The following is a 25,457-nucleotide window of genomic DNA, read 5'->3' as shown; positions in this document are numbered from 1 at the left end:
TCCCACTCATTCCCAGTCAGACTCACTTCAGCCTCCAATACAGTCAACTGCTGAGATCCCCCTGTCACTCCACAAATATAGATGGGCTCTGGTCCTTTATAGCTCGATGGCATTATAGTACATTGTGCACCGGTGTCTACTAAAGCCTTATACTTCTGTGCGTCTGATGTGCCAGGCCATCGAATCCACACAGTCCAATAAACTCGATTGTCCCTTTCCTCCCCCTGGCTGGAGGCAGGGCCCCCCTAATCCTGGTCAAAATCTTCTTCGTTTCTGCGTTTGAAGGACTGTCTGCTGGAAGTTGGAGCAGCAAACTTTTCGGAGAATCCCTTTTTCCTGATTGTTTTCTTTTGCAACTCACGTACCCGTGCCTCTAGGGTCGCGGTAGATTTTCCATCCCATTTTCTCATGTCCTCTCCATGGTCTCGTAAGTAAAACCACAGGGTGGCACGGGGTGAGTACCCACCATATCGTCTTCCTTGTGTGGGTGAACGCCTACCCCTGACAGCTGAGACACTGCTTTGTACAGGTACGGAGGAGAATAATCTCTCTTCAAGTTGGTGAAACTTTTCAGAAAGTTTCTCCCAAGTGTTCTCTTTTGGTCGTTGGACACTGGTTGGTTCAGGTTGGGGGGAAGATAGATTCTCTTTAAGTTGGTGGACCTCTTCAGAAAGTTTCTCCACAGCTGAGACGCAGGCCTGTAAGGAAGAGGAGAGACTTTCTTCGTACTGCCGGAGTTGTTTAGCCGCTTCATCCACTGTGGGTTCCTCATCCTCTTTCCAGGCCATTATTGCCAATGAGCTGGCATATGATGATGGTGCACTCCGTACAAACTTCCGCCACATGGGTCGTGTACACCTGACTTCATCTGGGTCTTTGGATGTTTGTCTGAGGTCTGGATCCTCATAAATCACTTCCCGTACGGCTAATTCCCTCAGGTACTGGATTCCCTTCTCCATAGTGGTCCACTTGCCTGGTAGACATAAAAGTTCTTCCTTGAAGGGATACCTTTCCCTCACAGCTGAGACACCTCCAGAGGCTGGTGGATTGTGCTCCATCTGCAATTGCTTTGTCAATGCCGGCATCTCGAGCAAGGGATCCCAGCCGCTTGGCTTCCCTGCCGTCTAATTCCACACAATTGGCTCCAGAGTCCCAGCACCGGAGCAGCCAGGTGACAAGCTGCTCACCTATACAGCGACCAAAATCTTTTCGCACATCTCGTAGCTCATGCTCGTATAGATTTTGGGGTAGTTACTGTTGATTTTTCGGCATCCTCATCTTCCTCCTCCTGAATCCTTGATGGCCCAGCGTCGTCGTCATCTTCGTCATCTCTATACCTAGATTTGGCAGAAGCCTTACCTGGATTGGCAGAAGACTCTCTGCGTTCTAAACGACCTGAATCTCTATACCATTTTTTCACCTTCTCTACAGGGGCAGCTTGCACTGCTACTGCTCGTTTCTCTGACTTTGTTACAGGGTCTGCCACAGAGGTTGGAATACCCTCTGCAGGGGCAGCTTGCACTGCTACTGCTCGTTTCTCTGACTTTGTTACAGGGGTTGAAATACCCTCTGCAGGGTCAACTTGCACTGCTACAGCTCGTTTCTCTGACCCCATTACAGGGGTTGGAATACCCTCTGCAGGGTCAACTTGCACTGCTACAGCTCGTTTCTCTGACCCCGTTACAGGGGTTGGAATACCCTCTGCAGGGTCAACTTGCACTGCTACAGCTCGTTTCTCTGACACGGCCACAGGAGCTGGAGCGGCTGCAGGAGCTGGAGCGGCTGCAGGAGCTGGAGCTGGAGCGGCTGCAGGAGCTGGAGCTGGAGTAGCGGCAGGAGCTGGAGCTGGAGCGGCTTCAGGAGCTGGAACTGGAGCGGCTGCAGGAGCTGGGACTGGAGCGGCTGCAGGAGCTGGGACTGGAGCGGCTGCAGGAGCTGGGACTGGAGCGGCTGCAGGAACCGGATCTGGAGTGGCTGCAGGAGCTGGAACTGGATCAGCTGCAGGAGCTGGGACTGGAGCGGCTGCAGAGTCCACCGTAGGGGTCACAGTGGCCGTTGGATCTGTCACAGGGCTTGGAGTGGCCGCAGGGTCTGTCACTAAGTTGATAGCAGTATCAATGGCAGCTCGATAGGCATGAGCCAGGCCCCAGCACGTTACAATGATTTGTGTTACTTTGGAACTGCCAGAATCATGACACCTTTTTTTCAAGCATTCTGCCAGTTTTTGAGGATTTTGCCATTGTTCAGGGGTGAATTTCCAAAACACTGGGGGTGCCAACTGCTCTAGATGCCTGCCCATATCCACCCATACTCCCTGCCACCCACAACTATACTGCCTCCGGGCAGATCTCTGGATGAGCTTCCTAAGTAGTTGTTTAACTTTAAGCAGAATCTGAAGTGCATTCAGGAGGCAGAACAACAAGACTATGGTGGTCTGAGTATCCCAAGAATATTCAATATCTTGGAGAGCTATTGTGACAAGCTCAGGGGATAAGAGGGTGGTGAAGGAGGAAGGCAGAGTGATCCAGGAGGATACAGGGGTGGTGAAGGAGAAAGGGAGAGTAATCAAGTAAGAAAAAATATCTTCCCCTTTTCCCTCCACAGATTGACTCTCTAATAGAGAAAAACAATAGGTATAATTGCTAATAGTTTCCAAGATACTGTTTCCAAAGTACAGAGTCCACGATGTTACTGAGTATAAATACCAAGTTAGAGTCATGACCAGATATCTTATCGTCTCATAAGCCATTGCTATAACACTCAGTACCATAATGATCTGAAACCAGGGCCCGGAGAGGATAAACAACACTACAGAGAGCAAATACGGAAAATAATGTACTATAATACTCAATTTGGAAAACAGGCGCAGCAGAGTTGAGATTAAAGCAATCAGCATCATGACAAGTGACTATTAAGCAGGTCTAATTCTTACACCAATTTTAGTTTAACACACTCTGATCAGATCTGCCGTTATCTCAACCTTTCGAGCCCCACGTTGGGCACCAAAAAGACTGTCGTGGTTTAACCCGGCCGGCAGCTAAACACCACGCAGCCGTTCGCTCACCCTCCCCCCTCCCTCTCTGGGACGGGGGAGAGAAATGGAAAGTGAAGCCCATGAGTTGAGATAAAGACAGTTTAATAAGACAGGAAAATAATAATAATAAAAATAATAATAACAATAATAATAATAATGATACAATGGTGATAATAGGAAAGTAATAATAATATATAATAATAGGAGGGCTACGAAGATGGTGAAAGGCCTGGAGGGGAAGACGTACGAGGAACGGCTGAGGGCACTGGGCCTGTTCAGCCTGGAGAAGAGGAGGCTGAGGGGAGACCTCATCGCAGTCTACAACTTCCTCGTAAGGGGGTGTCGAGAGGCAGGAGACCTTTTCTCCATTAACACCAGCGACAGGACCCGCGGGAACGGGGTTAAGCTGAGGCAGGGGAAGTTTAGGCTTGACATCAGGAGGAAGTTGTTCACAGAGAGTGGTTGCACACTGGAACAGGCTCCCCAGGGAAGTGGTCACTGCACCGAGCCTGACTGAATTTAAGAAGAGATTGGACTGTGCACTTAGTCACATGGTCTGAACTTTTGGGTAGACCTGTGCGGTGTCAAGAGTTGGACTTGATGATCCTTAAGGGTCCCTTCCAACTCAGGATATTCTATGATTCTATGATTCTATGAATATGTACAAACAAGTGATGCACAATGCAATTGCTCACCACTCGCTGACCGATGCCCAGCCTAACCCCGAGCAGTCCGGCCCCCTCCCCCTGGCTAGCCACCCCTATATATTGTTTAGCATGACGTCAGATGGTATGGAATACCCCTTTGGCTAGTTTGGGTCACCTGTCCTGGGTCTGTCCCCTCCCAGCTCTTACTGCACCCCCAGCCTGCCCGTTGGCAGGACAGAGCAAAAGGCTGAGATGTCCTTGGCTTAGTATAAGCACTGCTCTGCAACAATTAAAGCATTGGGGTGTTATCAGCACTCTTCTCATCCTAAGCCAAAACACAGCATTCCACCAGCTACTAGGAAGAAAATTAATTCTAACTGAAACCAGGACACCAAGTAATCATAAAACAGCAAGGTTAGAAGAGACTGAATGCATTCATTTTAGACCATTCTTTAAGATAAACTGTAACTGTTGCTATTTCTGAAAGGTATTTGTCTAACCTGTTACTAAGGGCATCCTTTTCTTTCCTCCCCTTTCTTTTTTCTATTCTCTTCCTCAGCCACAATTTCCATTTTACAAACCATCCCTGTGCCCTGGGTAGTTCACAAAATCATAGAATGGTTTGTGTTGACAGGGACCTCAAAGATCATCTAGTTCCAGCACTCTTGCCATTGGCAGGGACACCCTCCACTAGAAAAGGTTGCTCAAAGCCCCATCCAACCTGGCCTTGAACTCTTACAGGGATGGGGCATCCACAATTTCTCTGGGCAACCTGTTCCAGTGCCTCACCACCCTCAGAGTAAAGAATTTCTTCCTGTCTTTCTGTCCTGTTTTAAAGGAAGAGAAAGAAATTTCAGGAGATTCCACTGCATTCAGAGGACTGGAGAGATTACAGTTTTTAACTGCTTAAGCATTAAACCTCCTGACACTTCCACATCCCTGATTCTTAAAAGAGAAAATGAAAGGTCATTCCTTAGGTCTACCTGCCACTCCCCTGTATGTATCCTCCTTCCATTGCAGTCTGGAAGAACTGATATTTCGTCATTAGTGGTTCAGTTTTGCTATTAAAAATGGATAAAAATGTGTTGTTATACATATCAAGTGACTTTGACTGTGAATGTGCTGGTTTTTTGTCTTGAAATGTAAGGGCATTGAAGTTGCAGACCAAACGTATCTTATTTGAGATAGTGTTATCTCTTGAGTTTAAATAGCTAAATTGTTTACGAGCTCTGTTTTACTTCATGGCAAGAGGGAGGAGAAAAATAGAGATTAAACTTGTTTCAAGGAAAGAAATTGTAAAGCTTATTGTGAGATTTGATTTTTAATTTTATTATGCACTGTTTGGTAATTGCATTTTGTACTCTTTTGTGTTCAAGAATACCTGGAATCAGAGACCAGTTGACATAACGTTATTAGTTTAGCTTTGTGACTGGCTGCATGGCTGATCATAGATAGATTATCTAGGAAAGTTTTATTACTGTTTAGGTATTTGAGAAGTGTCTAAAGAAGCTGTGTTGCCAGGCTTGGTGCTGACATGCACTAATGCTCCGTGGAAGAGGAAAGTGATACACTCTGTTATAAATGAAGATACAACTCAATCTGAATTTAGTAATATTTATAAAAGGCAAGTAAACAGCGCTGGGTGTGTGGGGAGTCTACGCTCCACCAACATGTACACACAAATATCAAACATTCTAAACATATACAGAACATTGCTTTTACATATTAAACCTGAGTATGCCTATATATATGTACAAGCAGAAAAGGTATCAATTGAAACATAAACATTGCAAAGTTTTTAAAGGCAAGTGTTTAATAAGCAATCCTTTAATTCTATTACTATTAATGTCCATGACTGGGGAAGCATAGTTGGAGTTAGTAATCCTGGTTGAAGTTGTGAGAAACACTCTGTAGCCAATAACTTAGGCTCAGGCGAGGATCTCAGTGAAGTAGTAATTTAATCGCGATTGCAATGGCGGGCGCCCCACAAGCAGGAGAGAGCGCATCTACTAGTTCCAAAACACAGTTTATATACCTTTTGATGACGGGACCCTCCCCTGTTTCCCCACTGAGTGTGTAATCCAGGTTCACAATCTATCTGATGCTTCACAAACAATGCATGGCCTTCAGTAGCCGGCCTGTTAAATTTCAAATTTCTTTTGACATTTTTACTGCTTGAAGTGGTAATGTTTCTTCACTTATCTGACTTGACTTGACACCGTGATTTTCACCTAATTGTCCTAAGGAGTCTGGTTGTCTGCATTCTACAAGGTCGCCTGCTAAGCTTTCTTATCACTGTAAGCATATCTCAGTACCACATTCCCTCCTTCTAAACAATGTAACTCTGCAAAAACAACATTTATATTCCCACAAAGTGCTCCCATATCTTCCATGACTTCATTAATTTCTCTCGGATCATATAACAGTCTCCATTTTCCATTCCTTTTCTTGATTACAAACACCAGAGAATTCCAGGGCTAGTCGTGGGAACAATATGTCTCACTATGTCAATAGTGGGTTTGAAAGGTAAACCTTGAGACTCAGGTCTAGGGGTTAAGAGAACAAAGGAGTTTCAAAATAACTATCGCATGGGGCGCTTCACGGGTCTCTGATATCTGGCTAAGAGATAAGCGAATAAAGAGAAAGGGGGGGAAGATGAAGAATGACTGAAAGACAAAGCCTGGAAGGAAGACTATGAGCCTTAAGTATGAGCAACCCCCCAGAGGGACCACCGGAGACCGATACGCATGTGTCTGTGGGATGGTTCGGATCCCGGGAAACTAATTATAATAACCCTGCCTTTTCCAAAAAGTGGTGTGGAATATGTATTAGCCTAGGAGCATAAAAAACAGCCACCTGATGTAATAGGTGTGTGTCTTGGTGGAGCAGAGACTCCTGGCACACCCAGCGCTGTTTGCTTGCCTCTATTCTTTAATAAATTGTAAACTTTAATTTCAATCCTATTTGGGACTCAGTCATTTATTACAGTTAATAAAGGGAATAAGCTGTAAGGTTACCAGGACAGTCTTTGTTCCTAAGGACGTATGATTTCCCATAGTGCGCAACTGCTTACCAGCTAGGTGCAGTTGTGTGCGCGGGTCCGCTTCTCTCAACTTGAGTTTCTTTCCAGCTCCGGTGCGCCTATTTCCAGCGACTGTCTGTATGAGCTTCTCTGAGCGGTTTGCTGAGTTTATATACTTATATATACTATATATACTTATATACTTTATATACTTATATACTTTATTTACTTATATAGTGTTGCATTTTCATCTTGAGGACAGGCTCCCCTCTTATACCCTTCTCTCCACAGCAGTTCTTTTCCACTAACTATTCATTGGTCAACAACTTTGCTAGGCAACTCGCAAATCCCCAGCAGCTTCCATGCCTTAACGGCTGGAGAACAAGCAACCCGAGACTGCATGGCCTCTCCTGAATCACCCTTCTTTGTTCCCCCTAAACTCTTTTACATTCCTGATGGCCTCATCTTAAGAGTCTGATGTTACCAGCAACCACCGGGCTTGCCGACCCCCATGGCCACACTCCCAAATCTCTCCCTTCTTTATTAATATCAACCATTTTCTCGACATGAATTACCATTCCATATATAATGTTATAAATGAAGTCTCAACTCAATCTGAATTTAGTAATATTTATACTTATAAAACGTATAAAAGGTATAAAAGGTAAGTAAACAGCACTGGGTGTGCGGGGAGTCTACGCTCCACCAACACGCACACACGAACATCAAACATTCTAAACATATACAAAACATTGCTTTACATACTAAACCCAAGTATGCCTATACATACGTACAATCAGGAAAAGTAACAAACAATCCTCTAAGTTCCATAACTTACTAAAATCAAGTAAGCCTATACATATTCACATTCAGAAAAGGTAACAAACAATCCTTAAAGTTCCATGACTTAACAGTCTCCATTTTCCATTCCTTTTCTTGATTACTGATTTAAAGATCAAATCCGAAATTTTCTTAAGTGGTATATTCTTTTTTGCAGCGCTGGATGCACGGGGGATCCTTCCGCCTATCGTGCATGTTCGAAGTGACAAAATATCTCATATTTATACAGCGAAACAATGAATATTCAATTAGCACCCATACATATTCATTACCTAACCCCGCCTACCCTCGCTTCGTATGCTAATTAGCTTATCAGTCCTTGCGCTTGCGCAAAGCCTTCCAAGAATTGTGGGCCGGGGTCTCCAGGATGTGGGCAGTGGTCTTTGGGAGGAAGGCTGTAGGTCTTCCTCGTAATGCACTTTTCACCTTTGCTTAATCAGTTGTTTTCCAAGCTGTAAAAATGCTGAGTTGGCTTTCAGTTTAACTGAGGGTCGGCAGATAACAGGAAGTCTCAGTTAACAAGACAAGACAATTGACTCAAGTTATCTCAAGTCTCAGCCTGACTAACGGTTAACAGATACTGGGATGTTTTCAAATAACAAGATGCTTAAACATAACAAAAGGTCTACAGATAACAAGATGTCGTTTACTTTGTCCTTGCTAACTTTTAACCACAAGTTTTATTCTATCCTAAAGTGAGTTTATATTATATCATTCCCCCCTTTTCTGGAAAATCTAGTAAATTCTTTTACTTAATACAGAAATTTTCTTCCCAGTCTTTATGATATGTACCCCTCAATACCTGACCATGCACATTTGTCAAGGAGGTTAACATGGACATTCGTTGTAACAATTTCCAATTCCAAACAAGTAATATAAAAGACAATATTAAACTTACACCAACTAATATCAATAAAACAATAATTGGGTGACTCAATGTGTTCAAAATCCCAGTTACAGTTGGCGACCATCCAAAAAGTGTATCCCACCAGTTGTGACTTGTGTCTCGTTTTACTCTTTGCAAAACTCTGCTTATTTCCTTTGTATCATGATGGACAGTAATTAGAGTCTTCTCTCCATTTTCCTGAATGCCTTTTAAAATTCTAATCAGGTCTTGGTGTTTAACTAGTTGCTTCACTAATGTGAGGTTCATCCCAATAGGTGTAGGTTGTAACTTATGATACATTGTGTTGTTAGACTTGATCAGCTGGTGGGATACCACTGGTGCCAAATATAGAATATCACACCCGACGATTCTAACAAAGTTACAAATACAGAAATTAGAATGATGTTTGCTATGGAGAGTTATGTTCTCCTTATCTACTTCTACAAAATCACAAACAGTTCTTAAACACACACACCCTTGACCAACATATACAAGCACATTCTTTTGGCTAGTATTTGGATGAATTTCAAAGTGACAGATACCTTGCTCCGTGTCAGAACATACATCCTGAGCCTCAATTGTATTGCTTTCACAAATAAATCCTCGTTGTTCCCCGGTAACACATGATTCTAGATTTACAGACTGCCATTTCCCATTCTCCATCCGTATAGTAAGCACGAAGGCAGTAGCCAATGGGCATAAGTACAATTTACCAGGGTCCACGAGGACTGGAACTTCTCAAAATCATTGGCATTGTCCCAGACTGCCTCTTGGACTTCAGCTGGAAAAATGCCTTTACTTCCTTCCCTAATGATCAAGGCAGCCGTTGCCTGCAACCATAACTGTGCTTGCATACAACTAAGAGCTCAGGATACATTATCTTGTGTCCACTCTTCTCCTAATTTTCACCATTCTGATGGTTTATATAAATAGTTACCATTTGTTCACCAGATGACCATAACTGATAACTTTCCATTAAAGTTCTTATCCTCTGTTGTTACGGCTTTAGTTCAAGGCCACCCACCATTCTCTATTATCACAGAGGCACCTTCTTGAATCACAATTACAACTACAAGCCATAAAAACAAAACAAGTCTATGAACAAATTTTCTACCAACCATATTACCAAATACTCCCGACCATAATGTCCTCATCTTGATCGACTAAGCTTTAGTTTCAGTTCATTGTCACCCAGTGTTACTTTTCAGGGAGCTCCTGGAGCCTTCTTCGCTCGGGAATAGTGGATCCAAGCGGCTTGTTCTCTAATCTTGATAGCAGTGTGAGTTGTCAGCAACACTTGATACAGTCCATTCCATTTTTCCTGTAGGGGTTGTCCTGAAAAAGTCTTTATACATATATTCCGCAGGCTTAAAGGGGTGGATTGGTTGATCCAACCCTCTAGCCCTAGTCCCTAACACAAATTTATGTACTTTATTTAATTGTTTTTGAAGTTCAGTTATATAAGTATATAAATATTCTGATCCCAGCTGCATTAGATCCTCTCCACTAAATATAAATTTATATGGCCTTTAATATAAAATTTCAAAGGGGCTCAAATTCTTCTTTACTCTAGGTTTAACTCTAATTCTAAGTAATGCTAAAGGGAGGGATTGAGGCCATGACAAATTAGCCTCTTGTCCGATTTTAGCTATTTGTTGTTTAATTAAATGGTTCATTTTTTCTACCTGTCCACTTGCCTGCAGTCTATAAAGAGTATGCAGTTGCCAATCTATCTTTAGAATCTTACTTATCTGTTGTACCACTTGCACACAAAAATGTGAACCTCTCTCAGAAGACATTGCTACTGGAATCCCAAAGCATGGTATTATTTCATTTAACAAGACTTTAACCACTTCTCTTGCTTTGTTTGTTCGACAAGGAAAAGCTTCGGGCCATCCTGGAAACATGTCAGTCAGAACCAGTAAATAACAAAACCCCCCTTTTCTAGGGAGTTCTGAAAAAATCAATTTACCACTGTTGTCCCAGATAATTTCCTTTACCAATTATTCCAAATTTTATTCTATTCCTGGTATTGGGGTTATTACGTAAACAGATGCTACATTGTTAAGTTACTTGTTTTATTGTTGTGTATAAATTTCATCCCACTAATGTCTGACTCATGCTCTTATGCAATGTGTCAGCTCCCCGATGTGTTTTATTGTGTTCTGTAAAAACTATGGGCCATATCAAATTAGAGGGTATTATTACACAGTTATCTTTTAAATATACTCATCTATCTGGTTTCATTTTACCTTTCAAATCTTCAATTAATTTTAAGTCTTCTTTTGTATAATTTGGCTTTTTGGTTCATGTATATAGTTTGGATTTTACCATCTGGTATTAAAAACAATGCCTTCACCTCAGTTATTTCAGCTGCCTGTTTAGCCTCTTGATCTGCCAATCGATTTCCAATTTCAAAATCAGCATTCCCCTTTTGGTGTCCCCGACAATGCATGATAGCTACCTTTTCTGGTTGTTTTACTGCCTCTAACAACCTTAAAATTTCTTCAGCATGTTTTATCTGTTTTCCCTGGGCAGTCAACAATCCACGTTCTTTCCAAATTGCTCCATGAGCATGTACCACGCCAAATGCATATTTAGAGTCTGTCCAAATATTTATTTTCCTTCCTGCTGCCAGTTCCAGTGCTCACGTAAGTGCAATTACCTGTGCTTTCTGGGTGGACGTCCCAGGGAGTAATGGTTTGGACTCAATTACCTGTTGAGCAGTTGTAACAGCATATCCTGCCTTACGTTGTCCTTGTTTTACAAAGCTGCTCCCATCAGTATACCAAGATTCATCAGCATCTTCTAAAGGTTCTTCCTTAAGATCGGGTCAACTAGAATACACAGTCTCCATTGTTTCTATACAATCATGAGTTATAGGTTCATCCAGAGTTCCGCTAAGGAAAGAAGCTGTCATTCCTAGAAAGATTCGTAGCTCCTTTACCGTTTGAGGTTCTGGAGTCTGGCAAATGACTTCCTTACGTTCAGTTCCTAGTTCTCGCTGACCTCCCGAAATTCCAAATCCCAAGTAGGTCACGTGTTGTTGAACCAGCTGGACTTTCTGTCGAGAGACTCGATATCCATTTAAACCCAGAAAATTAAGGAGACTTACAGTCCATTGAATACAACTCTCTTTAGTCTCGGTAGCTATTAAGAGACCATCTACGTATTGTAACAAAGCCCCTTCAGTGTCCAGAGGTATCCAAGTTTCAAGTTCCTTTGCTAATTGGTTTCCAAAAATAGTGGGGCTATTCTTGAATCCTTGTGGTGGCACTGTCCACGTTAACTGTGTCTTTCTGCCTGAGTCGGGGTTTTCCCATTCAAAGGCAAATAGGTTTTGGCTTTCAGTGGCTAAAGGTGGGCAGAAGAAGGCATCTTTTAAATCCAGTACGGTAAACCAGGCTTGACTATTCCTTAATTTAGTCAGCAAAGTATAAGGGTTTGCCACTACTGGATGTATATCCTCAGTGATCTTATTTATGGCCCTTAGATCCTGAACTAGCCTATATCTTTTTCCATCTGCCTTTTTAATTGGCAATATAGCTGTATTGTATTCTGATTCGCATTCAATCAATAATCCATACTGTATAAATCTATCAATTATCTCTTTAATTCCTTTGCTATCTTCTATCCTCAAAGGATATTGCTTAACCTTAACGGGTTTCTCTCCTGGCTTTAATTTAATAATTATTGGGGTCACATTTTTAGCTCTTCCAGAGACTTCAGTGGCCCAAACTCCTGGATATACTTGATTTATGATCTCTAAGGGTATTTCACTTTTAGGGTCGGTTTGTATTAGTGCCAGGCTTAACACATTTATTAGTTGTTCTTCTCCTATCCTTAATTCCATTTTCCTTTTTTCAAAGATAATTTCTGCTTCTAATTGTTCTAACAAATCTCAACCTAATAGAGATTTTGGAGATCCAGGTAGATATAAAAACCTATGTATCCCCATTTGTTTCCTGCTATAAATGAGGTCTGAATTTTGTAATATTTATAAAACAAATATTTCTAAAAGGTATATAAAAGGCAAGTAAACAGCGCTGGGTGTGCAGGGAGTCTATGCTCCACCAACACGCACACACAAACATCAAACGTTCTAAATACATGTATACAGAACATTGCTTTACATAATAACCTGAGTATGCCTATACATACATACAATCAGGATAGGTAACAAACAATCCTTTAAATTCCATAACTTAACAGTCCCCATTCTGCCAGCCTGTTCCTCTTCACTTCTTTTTCCTACTTCTGTACTGATGTAACTTCATAGTGTTTTTTTGTTTTTTTTTTTTTTTCCTTGAGGGCAGGCTCCCCTCTAATACCCTTCTCTCCACAGCAGTTCTTTTCAAAACAACTTTTTAATTGGTCAAACAACTTTGAATGTAACAACAACAGCAAACACCCAGAAACATCCATGCCTTAACGTCTGGAGAACAAGAAACCACCTGGAGAACAAGAAACCCCAGACTGCATGGAGTCTCCTGAATCACCCTTCTTTGTTAATATCAACCATTTTCTCGACACGAATTACCACTCCATATATAACATTTCCCCAACTTGTATTTCAAAGGTTCACAAAAATAAGCCTTTTTGGTTGCACCCTTTTACCCTAACATAATCATTCTGTAAAGGCATTAATGCTTGATTTAGAACTGAATACGTTGCCCCATATCAATAAGAAACTTCACTTCTGTTCCTCTCCTAACTTCATTATAATCAGTGGAGGATCTGCTAGGGTAGATTCCCCGGGTCCCCATTAGACCTGTTGAAATCAGGGGCCGATGATTACCCTAGAAAAAGGCTAGTCGATTTGTCCTCTGAAGCCAGGTCCAAACCGTTTTTTTTTTTTTTTTTTCTCTTTCTTCCCCATTACATTTCAGAGTTGGTCCAAAAATTCCACAGGGGTTTCTTTTAGACCTTGTTGGAAGCATATTCTCAATTCCCAATTCGTCCAGATTCTAGTATTTACTTAACCGTTCATAATTTTCAGGATGATTAGGGTCTTAGTGGGGGTCGGTCAGGAAAATGCAATTGTCCACAGTTCCCTGAGCGATCCCATCGGCAATCTGAGCTCGCACATGAACTCAGGTTGTTTTCAGAGTTAACTGCTTTTCTGTTTCTGTGACAACTCTCTGGGACCCATCATGATCCCTTTGCCCCAGAGGGCTAACACCCAAGATTTTAAGGTCTCAGCCCCAGGCCGAGGCAGAACCGTTAACATTCCTACATCCTCTTTCCCTGCTCATTCAACTTCAAACACCTTTAACACTTGCAATAACCCTTTTAACACTTCCTTTATCTTTCTCCAGCCTGTACTTTTCTAATGCCAGCATCAAAAGCGCAGTCAGGGACCAACTTAATTCCGTACCTTTTCCCTCCAAGATGCTGAAACAACATCAGTATACAACATTCCATCCTATTTTCCTTCTCAAAAACAACATTGACTGTAGCAAAGTATTATAGTTTAAAGCTCCATTAAAAGGCCACTTTTTCAACATTCCAGCTTATAAAGCAGCCACCATTGATTACAATATTTTGTCAGAGTTTTCTTATTTTCACTTCCACCCGGAGCCCTGTGGTGGTTTTACTGTACTGGGCAGCTAAACCCCACAACCGCTCTCTCACTCCCCCTCCTTTAGATGAGGAGGGGGAGAAGTAAAGCAAAGAACAACTCACGGGTTGAGATAAGGATAATTTAATTAAAGGGAAAATAATTATAATAATAAAATAAAGACTACCGAACTAACAATTTAACTAAGGGGAAATAAAAAGGGAAAGGGGAAAGGGAGGGGAAAAAAAGGAAAATAAAAAGAAGGGAGGAAAACAAACAAACAAAATAAATGAAGGCTATATGGAAGTGCAGAGGAAAGAAATTACTCTCTACTTCCCACAAATGAGCGATGATTGACCACGTCCTTGAAGCAAGGCCTCAACGCACGCAGCCGGTGTTCGAGAGGAGGACCGACGTCTTCCAAACGAGAGCCCACCCCTCCCCTCTTCTTCCTGTTTCCACCTTTTATTGCTGAGTGTGACATCACATGGTATGGAATATCCCTTTGATTGGTTTAGGCCAGCTGCCCTAGTGATGTTTCTCTCCTCACCTTTTGCCCACCCCCTAGGAGGGTTAGAGAAAGGCCTAATACTGTGCCACTGCTGCTCAGCAGCAGACACAACACTGGTGTGATAACACTGCTGTTCCAGCTACAAGTACAGAGTACGGCACTGTATGGGCTGCTGCCGGGAAAGTTAACATTCCAGCCAGACCCAATACAACCTCCACCCCTTATTCCATAACATTTGTGTCACACTCAGATCCCCATACTTTAGCATACAAGCATCCTCATCATTATTCCTTGTCCTTTAACAGGACAAGGATTTAATAGGGTATTTCTCGCATCTCACTCAGGGATAAGGATCGAGTGATTTCTGATTCCTTTATGATTTCTGTCTCGTCTTCCCGCTGTTTTTGTGATGGCCCTGCTTTAGAGGTGCCTGCCATTTCCTCTTCTCCCTCCTCCTTAGAAGAGCCTTCTTCCCTTACTAAACGAGCTGATTTCCGTTTCCATTTTTTTGACTTGACTATGGGGGCGACTGATACCATAGTTGGTTGGTCTTTTGGGTCAGCCACATCGTGTGTTACTTGGTCATCATATTCAGAGACTTCCTCCCTCTCTTCAAGTTGCTGGATGATGTTAAACAGTGTTTGATAGGAATAAGCCAGGACCCAGCACAATGCTGCAAGCTGTCGTTCTCCGGCATTATCAGGGTCAGGACATACAACTCTCAAACATTCTACTAATTTTTTAGGATTTAGCACTTGCTCAGGGGTGAAGTTCAAAACTATTGGAGGAGACACTCGTGACAGGTATCTGCTAACATCATCCCACACACCTAGCCACTCACCACAAGACTGTTTCGGGACAGATTCCCAAGTAAGTTTTCTAAACAATCGACTAATCTTAGAGAGAAAATGAAACTGGTTGTTCAGAATTAGAAATAGCAATACATGGGTTACAGATGGATCTTCAAAATACTCCCAAACGGTTGTAATTAGCCCACTGTGAAAGAAGGGAAAGGTACCATTCTTAATATTATTAATAAGCTGGTGTCCAGATGAGAAAAGGAAGGCAGTGTAGTTCTGAATATTCTCTGAAAGATAGTTTCCATGGGACCCAAATGATAACAGTGCAGAGCCTGAATTCCAGATTAAAACCAAGGTCAGTGCTTGGCAGCACAGCGAATTAAAAAAAGTGAACACAGATTGTAGCACTTTGTCGGATCGGATATATAGGAGAAAGGAGAATATGACACGGATTGCATGACATAGGAACAAAGCTATTATTATTAACAGGGCAATGTACATGGTTACTAGCAAGCAAGTGTGTTAGTTATATGCGTTTAATCAATTCTATTGTTATCTCAACCCTTCGAGCCCCACGTTGGGCGCCAAAAAGGACTGTGGTGGTTTTACTGTACTGGGCAGCTAAACCCCACAACCGCTCTCTCACTCCCCCTCCTTTAGATGAGGAGGGGGAGAAGTAAAGCAAAGAACAACTCACGGGTTGAGATAAGGATAATTTAATTAAAGGGAAAATAATTATAATAATAAAATAAAGACTACCGAACTAACAATTTAACTAAGGGGAAATAAAAAGGGAAAGGGGAAAGGGAGGGGAAAAAAAGGAAAATAAAAAGAAGGGAGGAAAACAAACAAACAAAATAAATGAAGGCTATATGGAAGTGCAGAGGAAAGAAATTACTCTCTACTTCCCACAAATGAGCGATGATTGACCACGTCCTTGAAGCAAGGCCTCAACGCACGCAGCCGGTGTTCGAGAGGAGGACCGACGTCTTCCAAACGAGAGCCCACCCCTCCCCTCTTCTTCCTGTTTCCACCTTTTATTGCTGAGTGTGACATCACATGGTATGGAATATCCCTTTGATTGGTTTAGGCCAGCTGCCCTAGTGATGTTTCTCTCCTCACCTTTTGCCCACCCCCTAGGAGGGTTAGAGAAAGGCCTAATACTGTGCCACTGCTGCTCAGCAGCAGACACAACACTGGTGTGATAACACTGCTGTTCCAGCTACAAGTACAGAGTACGGCACTGTATGGGCTGCTGCCGGGAAAGTTAACATTCCAGCCAGACCCAATACAAGCCCCCCCTATATCCTTCCAATAACTCAAAATACAGCCCAACGTACTTTTCTTAGGAATTTCACTGCTTACTCGTCCCCCCATTTTCCAGTTCACACTTTCAGAATACATGTATCACTTACAAAACTGTGGGCACACAGGTATCTTTCAATAGCAATGTCACAAAACTACTATTATTACCAGGAGATATTGCCAAAATCACAATAACAATAATCAGAGTCAAATTCCACATGCGATAGGTCAGAAAACCAAAATATGTAACACTGTAACGATATCTTTCTTATAACAACGCCACGAAACTACTATTATCACCAAGAAAATAGCCAAAATCGCAGTAACAATAACCAGAGTTAAATATCACACTCCATGAGTCAGAAAACCAAAGTAGGCAACACAATTCCAGATGGACCTTAAAGCGAGCTCTTTCCTTAAGGTCCCCAAATATACTTATGGTGCTTACCACAAAGTATATACCAAATACTGCCTTGCAGAAGATCACCTTCCGACTTACAGACAGTTCCAGATACAGATGGACCTCAAGGTCCCCAAATATACTTGTGGTACTAACCACAAAGTATATACCAAATACTGTCCTGCAGAAGATCACCTTCCGACTTAACGGACAGTTCCAAATGACCGGTCTACCAGCAAACCAAACCAGAATAAAGAATATACTCACTTACAATGATGGGGTCCTTGTCTGCCTCCGCAGTGATCCGGTGAGTCGAGGAGTCCCTCCGGGAAATCCCGGGGGTACCCTAGGGAGTCCTGTCCCCAGCGGGTCCTGCAGACCGGCAGAGAGGTTGTCCCATCTGGGTCGCCAAATTGATTTAAAGATCAAAGCCGAAATTTCCTTAAGTGGTATATTCTTTATTGCAGCGCTGGATGCACGGGGGATCCTTCCGCCTATCGTGCATGTTCGAAGTGACAAAATATCTCATATTTATACAGCGAAACAATGAATATTCAATTAGCACCCATACATATTCATTACCTAACCCCGCCTACCCTCGCTTCGTATGCTAATTAGCTTATCAGTCCTTGCGCTTGCGCAAAGCCTTCCAAGAATTGTGGGCCGGGGTCTCCAGGATGTGGGCAGTGGTCTTTGGGAGGAAGGCTGTAGGTCTTCCTCGTAATGCACTTTTCACCTTTGCTTAATCAGTTGTTTTCCAAGCTGTAAAAATGCTGAGTTGGCTTTCAGTTTAACTGAGGGTCGGCAGATAACAGGAAGTCTCAGTTAACAAGACAAGACAATTGACTCAAGTTATCTCAAGTCTCAGCCTGACTAACGGTTAACAGATACTGGGATGTTTTCAAATAACAAGATGCTTAAACATAACAAAAGGTCTACAGATAACAAGATGTCGTTTACTTTGTCCTTGCTAACTTTTAACCACAAGTTTTATTCTATCCTAAAGTGAGTTTATATTATATCATTACAAACAAGTCTCCATTTTCCATTCCTTTTGAACAATATGTCTCGCTTTAAGTTGTCAAGCAACTCGGTCTTCAGGCCTTATGTATCCCGTTCTTCCCAGATCGAAGAAAAGCATATCCATCTCCTTTTCAAGGCCAATAGGCCTGGGTCAAAAGGCATGTTCAGGTCAACAGGGGGCGTAACAGCAACAGGGGGCGTAACAATGGCTGTAGCAGCAGAGGGGCCCATGGCGTAGCAGTTGGATCAGTAAAGGAGCCCGCAGCTCCCTCACTGTCTGGCAAGCCACACGTTTGTGATTGTGGCTCCACATGGCTCTTTAAGGCCTCAGAGACTGCTCGCCAGGTGTCGAGCAATCCTACTGCAACCTTGACATTTTTAGTTGCAGAGTCCCACACCTTGACCGCAGTTTGGTCCCATATTTCAGGATCATAAACTGTCCGATTGTTAATAAGGAGAATGAGCTGTAAGGTTACCAGGACAGTCTTTGTTCCTAAGGACATATGATTCCCCATAATGCACAACTGCTTACCAGTGAGAGGCAGTTGTGTGCACGGGTCCGCTTCTCTCATCTTGAGCTTCTCTCCAGCTCCAGTGTGCCTATTTCCAGCGACTTTCTGTACGAGCTTCTCTGAGCAGTTTGCTGAGTTTGGCCGAAGCTATGTTCATGAGGCAATCAATGTGCCTGTTCCCGTCCTGGTCTCCATTCTGCCAGCCTGTTCCTCTTCACTTCTTTTTCCTGCTTCTTTATTGATGTAACTTCATCGTGTTGCATTTTTTTTTATCTTGAGGGCAGGCTCCCCTCTTATACCCTTGTCGTGGTTTAGCCCGGCTGGCAGCTAAACACCACGCAGCCGTTCGCTCACCCTCCCCCCTCCCTCTCTGGGACGGGGGAGAGAAATGGAAAGTGAAGCCTGTGAGTTGAGATAAAGACAGTTTAATAAGACAGGAAAATAATAATAACAATAATAATAAAATAATAATAATAATAATAATAATAATAATAATAATAATAATACAATGGTGATAATAGTACTACTACTAATAATATGTACAAACAAGTGATGCACAATGCAATTGTTCACCACCCGCTGACCGATGCCCAGCCTAACCCCGAGCAGTCTGGCCCCCTCCCCCCGGCTAGCCACCCCTATATATTGTTTAGCATGACGTCAGATGGTATGGAATACCCCTTTGGCTAGTTTGGGTCACCTGTCCCAGGTCTGTCCCCTCCCAGCTCTTACTGCACCCCCAGCCTGCTCGTTGGCAGGACAGAGCAAGAAACTGAGATGTCCTTGTCTTAGTATAAGCACTGCTCTGCAACAATTAAAACATCGGGGTGTTATCAGCACTCTTCTCATCCTGAGCCAAAACACAGCATTCCACCAGCTACTAGGAAGAAAATTAATTCTGTTCTAACTGAAACCAGGAGAACCCTTTTCTCCACATTTACGATGGCATACCTTGATCTTCTTTTTCTATGTACTACTTTGGAAGATACAATAATAAATAATTTTTCCCCTGTTTCTAATTCTGTCTCCTCGAGATCGGGCCAGATTTTGGTTTGCAATTCAATCACTTCCACACAGTTATGCTGTAGTTCTGTTAGGGGTTCCCCATATAGAAACTGTGCAGGACTCTGTGCAGCAGTTACTTTTAGTTCTAAATCAGGGGAGTCGATCAGGATGGCCTCATACTTCAGCATCCTACTATCAGTTAACCATTTTTCAGCCTTTTGCTGGAGTACTCCCCTAACATTATGTGGAGTATATATCTTCAGAGGTGCCCTAAAAGTGACTTTTCTAGCTTCCTCAATCAGTAAGGCAGTAGCCACAATTGCCTGTAAGCACACTGGCCACCCCCTATAGGCTCACAGGGTCTAATAGTTTGGAACAATATCCCACAGGTTTCTTGATTCCTGCCCATTCTTGAGTTAGTACTCCATATGCAGTTTGGTTAGAAACATTTACAAATAAATAAAAGGGTCTTTCTAAATCTGGGAGGCTCAGCACTGGAGCTTCTACATGTATTAACGTTTTCTTGATCAACCTCAACTTTTCCTCATCTTCCTCATTCCACTTAATTTTTTCTCCAGTCAATTTTTCATATAAAAACTTTGCCTTTTCACTAAACCCTTCAATCCAGGGCCTACAATATCCCAAGAGGCCGAGCAGTTGCCTCACTTCCTTCTTCATTTTGGGTGATGACAGGGCTAAAATCCCAGATACCCTGTCAGGATCCATTTTTTTCTTTCCTTGGCTAAGCCAATGTCCTAAATACCTTACTTCCTTTTCCACGAATTGTCCTTTCCCCTGTTAGTTCTTGCCCACAGAGCCGCATAATCGCTTTCTTCTTGGTTAAAAGGCTCCTTAGAGTTAACATAGAGGTTTAATGCCTGACATACCCAATCCTCAAAGGATCCAAAAGCTGGCCAAAAAACATGTGGCCTTAAAGGTTCCTTTGGCCATTTTTATCATACAAAATTGAGCCATTTTCTCTTTATTTTTTCCTTTCCTCGATTCCCAAACATCCCAATATTTTAACATTATCCCTAATGGGCTTTCTGGTGGAATGTCTGGGCTCTCTGAGTCTCCCAGGTCAGAGAATCTACTTTTCCCCCAGACCCATCCTGGAACCTTCAAATAAGTTCCGAATCCCTGGAACCCTTAAAGAGGTTCCGAATCCCTGGCTGTGTTTGTGTAGAGGTGTCTTGCAAGTGGTTAACCCACCCATGACCAATAGCATCAGTCCTTCACCAGCCGAGTCCCTCGCGGGAGATCGGAACCGCGGTTAGAAGATGTCCGCACTCGCTTTGGAACTAAGTTCCGTCTCAGTCACACCCTTACACACAGTCACACAACCGAATCCCACTCAACCAAATGGTATCTTCATTCGGGTCTTTGCGTGCACAATTATGAGTCACAAAGGGAGAGCTCTTGGTTCTTTACTTGCCTCTTATGTTTGAAATCTTGTTGGACTCTAGCACCACTATCGGCAAGGGCCACTATGTGGGGCGTCTACCTTTACCGGTCACAGATCCAAAGTCCAAGAAGATCATGTCGGGGTCACCAATTTGCTATAAATGAAGTCTCAACTCAATCTGAATTTAGTAATATTTATAAAAGGAATATTTATAAAAGGCAAATAAACAGCACTGGGTGTGCGGGTATGGTGCAATTGCCTGAAGTAACTACAAAAATAAAACTAACATTCACATTTTAAAGAAAATGTACAGCACTGAAGAGGCTTTCAGGGTAGGGCATAGCTGTATTACCTGAGTGTTCCCTAGGCTTCCAACCTTAGATGCTATCGTGCTGGGGAAACCTGGTGTGCTAGCTCTAAGGAACAGTACGGAGCGTAGAGTGGAGTGGAGACACCACGGCTAGGCTCTGTGATCAGGTGGGGACTCGATTGTTCTTGTGCACACCAAGACCGATAAGCTGCACTTTTTGCTACCCTGAGACAAGGACCTGTCATGTTTTGACAAATGCTGTACCCTAGTGTACTTTTGCTCATTATCATATCATTATAATACCAAAACACACCTCCATCCCAAAAGCTACCCGCCTCCAAGGTGCGACCACCCCTTACTGAGCATGTGCTCTGAATTTCTCGGAGCCTATTACTTTAAACGGAGACGGGAGAACTTTTCACCAATCATAACTAAGATATACTTGACTAGAGTCACTCAAGCTCCACCTAAAAGATAGAAAATAATATAAATTGTCTTAAGAGAAAGGGGATGTTAGAGAAGATACCATTGTCAGGGAAGATACTGTCGTGAGGGACCTTCTGACTTCTGGGATCAGTCGATGAGCTGAGCCTCTCTTCCCCCCCACTGGGATGCCTTTGGGTGAGATTTGAACACTTGGTTATAAATCTTTCTAGAGTCTTTGATCCTTTTAACGCGTTTATTTCTAGGCTGCGCACCTGTAACACCTGTAACACCTGTAACACCTGTGTTTCATGCATGCTAGCTTGCTTTTGCAGACAGTCACTATCGCCAGCAATCCAAAGAACCTGTGTACCTGTTGCTGTAATAAATCACACTTGATTGTATTGTTATAGCTCTCATTAAGTGCAACTAGGGTAAGGGTGGTTATACATTATTGGTGAATCCGTGACCGTGATAGTTCAGTGTTCTGAATCCAAGCAGACCCCTAATGGTTAATGCATTATTGGTGAATCCGACTGGACCCCTAACGGTTAATGCGTCATTGGTGAAATCTGTGATTGATAGTTCAGTACCCTGAATCCGACCAGGCCCATAACGGTTAATCAGCTACACCCCTTAATGCGACAGCGGGGAGTCTACGTTCCACCAACATGCACACACAAACATCAAACTTTCTAAATATACAAAACATTGCTTTTACATACTAAACCTGAGTACACCTATACATATGTACAATCAGAAAAGGTAAAAAACAATCCTTTAAGTTCCATGACTTAAGAGTCTCCATTTTCCATTCCTTTTGAGCAATATGTCTTGCTTTAAGTTGTCAAGCAACTAGGCCTTCGGTCCTTATGTATCCCGTTCTTCCCGTATTGAAGAAAAGCATATCCATCATGTCCATGGCTCTATGTCCAGGTGCAGACCAGTGACAAGTGGTGTCCCTCAGGGGACTGTCCTGGGACTGGTACTGTTTAAAATCTTTATCAATGACATAGACATTGGGATCGAGCGTACCCTCAGCAAGTTTGCAAAGGGCATCAAGCTGAGTTGTTCAGTTGATACAAGAGAAGGAAGGGATGCCATCCAAAGGGACCTGGACAAGCTTGAGAACTTGGCCCACATGAACCTAATGAGGTTCAAAAAGTCCAAGTGAAGCATGGGATTAAAAATTAGAGTGATTGATTAAGAGTGAATATATAGGCAACACTCATTGCTTAATATGTGCTATATTTCTGATGTACTGTGCCTGTGCTGCGCTTAGGCCTCCAGATAACAAGAGCCCCTGGGACCCCGAGAACCAGATGAAACCAACCTTATGGTTTGGACTGTGACCAAGGGCTCAGAAATAAGGAGGACTATTCTTAAAAAGGGATGTCGAACAAGCAAGGCCTCGAGATAACAGGAGCCCCTCGTGAGAGAGGGAGTTAGGAGAATCTTATCAAGTAGCGATAAAGCGCTGACGGCATTAAACTAGGATGCTACTTAGTGTCTTTGCTAACTATGGTGCATTGTGCAAATTAACTAAAGCAAGAAGCCTTGGGCCCCTTACCAAGGTCAGTCTCCTAATAAGAGTGTGAGCCTATTTTAAGAAACTGGTAGAAACTGGTCCTGCGGATGGACAAGAGCCAAGGAGCAACTGAGTCTGCGCAAAGACAAGAGGTCAACTAGCGGTGACGAGGAAGAGTCATCAATCTTCATCCCCATGACCCCCGACGACCACCACCAGAATACACTGTGCAAGCGCAGATGGGAGGAGTTTATGGAAATGACTCTTTGGAACTAATTTTAATATGAAGTGGAGACAGGTTATGAATATATACAGGCGTATTGTGAAACTTCATGCATATGTAACTGTTTACTACATATAGCTAAGGCAAGTTGCCACGTCAGGCGCGCACGACTTTGACGGGACTACCCCCCATGCTGCCCAGCTCTGAATAAACATACCTACTTTACAATCTTACTGATTGTGGAGTCAGTTTTCCATGAGTCACAAGTGCAAGGTGCTGCACTTGGATTGGGGCAATCCTGCACATGAGTACAGACTAGGAAAATAACTCATTGAGAGCAGACCAGCATGAAAAGGACTTCGGGGTTCTGGTGGATGAAAAGCTCGATGTGAGCCAGCAGTGCATGCTTGTAGATCAGAAGGCCAGCTGCATCCTGAGCTGCATCAAAAGGTGAGTGGCCAGCAGATCGAGGGAGGGGATTGTGCCCCTCTCCTCTGCCCTTGTGAGGCCCCACTTGGAGTACTGCATCCAGGTTTGGAGCCCCCAGCACAAGAAATATGTTGATCTGTTAAAGCGGGTCCAGAGGAGGACCACAAAGATCATTAAGGGGCTGGATTAGCTCTTCTACGAAGAAAGGCTGAGAGAGCTGGTGCTGTTCAGTCTGGACAAAAGAAGGATCTGGGGCAACCTTATTGCAACCTTTAAGTACTTAAAGGGGCCATAAAAAAGTTGGAGAGTGACTCTTTGCTCAAATAGATAATGTCAGGAGAAGGGGGAATGGTTTAAGCTAAAAGAGGTGAGATTTAGATTAGAGGTTAGGAAGAAATTCTTCACTCAAAGGGTGGTGAGGCACTGGAACAGGTTTCCCAGAGAGGTTGTGGATGCTCCATTCCTGGAGGTATTGAAGACCAGGTTAGATGAGGCCCTGGGCAACCTGATCTAGTGGGTGACATCCCTGCCTATGGCAGGGGTGTTGGAACTAGATGATCTTTGAGGTCCCTTCCAGCCCAAGCTATTCTATGATTGAATGACTCTATGATTCATTCTATGATTCTATGATTATATATGGCTACCATTGGTGTGAGAATTGCATGTAAGAACAAACCTCTAACTTGGAACCTAACAAAAACTCTTGACAGTTCCTAAATTGATAGCAGGAAAAGAACCCTTTTGCATTCCTCAATACAAAGAGCAATAGAATAGTCTGTAAACTTGCAATACTGTAGGAAGATGCTGTAAGAAAATCATCAGGGACAGGTATGACCCCTTCCCCCCCTATTTGAGAACAAACAGAATTTGGGTTGGTATGCATTTCACTTTTACTTGTGTCACAGTCCAATCTACCCTCTACATCAGCATCATCAGTTGCAAGCTAAACTTAAAGTAACATGTACATGTAGGGTAAGTATATTTAGATACACAAATACATATAGATGGCAAAACACCTACAACCCCCCAATAGAAGATATTAACTGACATTAATAGTTAATTTCAGCATGATAAGTAGTGAAGTATGGGGATAAATATTGATTATGGAACCATGTATGTCATTCTTGTTCCAATCGTTGTGTGTTTAAGAACATAAAAGACTAGCTCACATAATATAGTACTGGGGGCGGGGGCAGGGGTGGGGGGGAATGGAACAACTACCACCAGCCTTGCAGGATTTCAATTAGCTTTTTTACTTTTATTAACAAGCATATAATATTATTTGGCAAAACACTGAATACAAGCATCACTATCATAAAATCAAAACATTAAGCAATAATCCCAAAAGACTTCTTCAGACCAAAACTATACACCAATAGTACAAAAATCACAGAGGAAACAGTATAAAAAGTAAACTCTCAAGTGAAACCAAGTAAAAAATATGGTCTTACACTGTGATAGTTTTAGTATTTCTATTATGCCACATATTGAGGATAAAGGTTTAGTGATTGCACTAGCTTATTGTATTTAACCTTAATTTAATACTGTTGCAGAAAGAACAAACTCTTTTTGTCCAATTAAATTACTTCGATAA

The 25,457-nt window shown here is 42.7% G+C and overlaps 1 long non-coding RNA gene across 2 annotated transcripts in view; it reads right to left on the bottom strand.

Moving 5' to 3' along the window:
• The window catches only part of LOC137846969 (uncharacterized), a 207,103-nt gene extending 192,287 nt beyond the window's left edge, over positions 1-14,816 (bottom strand). The window contains exon 1 of one of the 2 annotated variants that reach the window (XR_011090684.1): positions 14,316-14,816. This is a non-coding gene — a long non-coding RNA (uncharacterized lncRNA). The remainder of the gene's footprint in view (positions 1-14,315) is intronic. The other variant, XR_011090682.1, reaches the window with a different exon arrangement.
• Between the last annotated feature and the right edge of the window lie 10,641 nt (positions 14,817-25,457).

Source organism: Anas acuta, chromosome W (genome assembly GCF_963932015.1).
Source record: "Anas acuta chromosome W, bAnaAcu1.1, whole genome shotgun sequence".
In the NCBI taxonomy this organism is placed as follows: Eukaryota; Metazoa; Chordata; class Aves; order Anseriformes; family Anatidae; genus Anas; species Anas acuta.
Note: the sequence above shows the minus strand (reverse complement) of the source record. Positions and strands in the feature narration are given on the sequence as shown.